Genomic DNA, 2,766 nt, shown 5'->3' on the forward strand with positions numbered 1-2,766 from the left:
TTGTAGGATGATACCTAATATAGCCAATATACTATTGATAGACATTTGAGTTGGTTTCAGTTTTTGTATATTATCAATAATGCCATTTGCATATTTATACATAATTCCTGGTACACATAAATGCACATTTCTGTAGAATACATATCTAGGATGGACATGCTGAGTCTTACTAGGTGAGTCTTCAACTTTACCATATAATGTATTCTAGAGTGGGTATGCATATTTTGCCCAAGAGCAAATGAGAGTTCATGTTATCCCATCCTTCTCCAATATTGGTATTGTCATACTTTTGAATTTTAGCTAGCTTGTTACATGTATAATATTTTAGCATGATTGTTAATAATATTGAATATCTCTTTGTATGTGTATTCATCTTTAGGTTTCTTTATGTGTCTATTCAAGTCTTCTTACTGATTCATAGGAATTTTTAATATATTATGGACACAAGCTCTTGGTTACATGTTTTGCAGATATCGTTTTTCTAGTTTGTCTTTTCATTCTTAGGTCTGTCTTTTGATGAACAGAAGTTATTAATTTTTATGTCTAATTTATCAAATTTTCCCTTTTTGATTTATGCTTTTTATGTCTTAAGAAATTCTTTTGTACCCCAAGATCATGAAGATATTTCCTGTATTCTTTTCTAAATGCATTATAGTCTCGTCTTTTTCATTTATCTCTTTAATTCACCTGGGTTTTATTTTTGTATATAACATGAGGTACAAGGGTTGACTTAAAAAAATCTTTTTGCATATTTTATTAGGGTAGGATAGGCTTATGCACAGGAATAAAATAACCCCTACATTTCAGTGGCATAACATAAAAAACTGTGTCTCATGCAAAAAATCACTGGGTCTAGGGCAACTGCTACCTGTCTACTGCCATCTAATTTCTCCCTAATGCCTCCATTGACAGAAACTAATATAACAGGAAGCCAGTTGGTAAGGGAATCTGGGCAGTGTAGTTTATAGAATTTCAACTTTGTTATAACAGCAGAGTATGTAAAGATGAACTGAGTGTAGAGCTGAGAAACAACACAAAAAGTACTGGCATGCTAGTTTTGTTTTTTTTCTTGTTGGAGTTTTTTGGGCTTCTTGAATATGTATAATCTTTAATGTGTTTTGGAAAATTATTAAATCATTTCTCTTTCGATATTTTCTGTGTTCCTTTTGGAACTCTGATTAAATGTAAATTAGACTATATCACTATTCTTATCTCTTAACCTGTCTTTCATATTTTTTATATCTATGCTATATTTTGGGGTAATCTTAACAATTGTATTCTAGTTTACTCATTCTCTGTTCTATTAAATACATGGAGTTTTTCTTTAAACACTTAAAGATGTAGTTCCATTATTCTCTGGCTTGTACCATTTCTATTGAAAATTCAGCTATCTTGTCCTGTTGTTGTTCCTTTGAAGTAATTTTTCCCCCTCCTCCTCCCTGCTGTCTGCTTTTTAAGATTTTTCTTTGTTTTGGTTTTCAGTAGTTTTACTATGATATACATAGTTGAGTTTCTTTCTGTTATTTTCCAGCTTGAGGTTATAGAGCTTCCTGAAATTGTGGGCTGGCGTCTTTGATCAGTTTGGGAAATTTCTCAGACATTATTCAAATATTGCTTCTGCCCCATTTTCTACCTCTCCTCTCTGGGACTCCAATAATCTGCATGCTAGAGTTTTCAGTGTGTTTCATATATCTCCTCTCTTTTCTGTGTCTCCCATCCTTTTCCCTCCTGCTTCAGACTAGATATTTTCTATTGATCTACCTTCTAATTCATTTATCTCGCTGCTAAACCTACCTATTGAGTGCTTAATTTCAGTTCTTGTAGTTTTCTGTTCTAGAATTTCCACTCGGTTATTTTTAATAGATTGTAATTATCTGGGGAACTTATCTCTTGTTTTCTTCTGCACTAATGAACCAGTTATTCAAAAGTTCTTGTCTTATAGCTCCATGAGTTAGAGTATCTGTGGGTCTCTTGCTATTGTCTCCCCCCCCCCCCCCCCCCGTCCCCCCCACGCAGTTTCTGGTCATTTGGTCTACTCTGTTGGTGTGCCTGGTAATTTTAGACTGAATGCTGGACATTGTGTATGACAAATTGTAGAGGCTCTGGATGGTAATAACCTCTTACACAAAAGATTTGCCATTTCCTTTACTAGGCAGAGTGGGGATTGATTAGCTTAATCCAAATCAGGGCCTACGCCAACTTAATTAAGGGTGGGTTACAGTTTTCTTAAGACTGTATCTGTCGTTTACCCTTGTTTTCCCCCTTACAGGATATAGTCCTCCAGGGATTTTCCAGTTGGGAGCCTAGAGTGTTCACTGGATCTATACCCCTTGGCAGTTCCATAGTCCTAATCCTTACATCCTCAGTATCTAGACACTGCTCCCAAAATTCATTTTTCTAGTTAGAGGTTTTCTTAGCCTCTTAACTTTCTATTTTGCACAGCTTCAGAATTCATAAAATATCCTAATGGGTTAACAGGCTGAGTGGTTGACTAAGCTCTCCACTGCTCTCTCCTATTTAATATTCTAACAAACAGTCTAATTTTTGTCTTTCAGTGCCCTTTGATACTGCCAAGAGCTCTGCTGCTTTCTCTGCCTCTTGGCAGTTACCCATTGCTTGGATCCTTTCTCTGGGTCCTCATTCTCTTACCTCATGCCTAGAATCAATAAATGATCTAAGGATAAAAGAGGCTACAGACCTTTGGCTCACCAAGCTGAGATTCATCTTCCCCAGGATCTTGATGCTGAAGCCCTTTTTGCTTCAGCC

The sequence above is a fragment of the Hipposideros armiger genome, unplaced genomic scaffold (assembly GCF_001890085.2).
Source record: "Hipposideros armiger isolate ML-2016 unplaced genomic scaffold, ASM189008v1 scaffold_66, whole genome shotgun sequence".
Taxonomy (NCBI): Eukaryota; Metazoa; Chordata; class Mammalia; order Chiroptera; family Hipposideridae; genus Hipposideros; species Hipposideros armiger.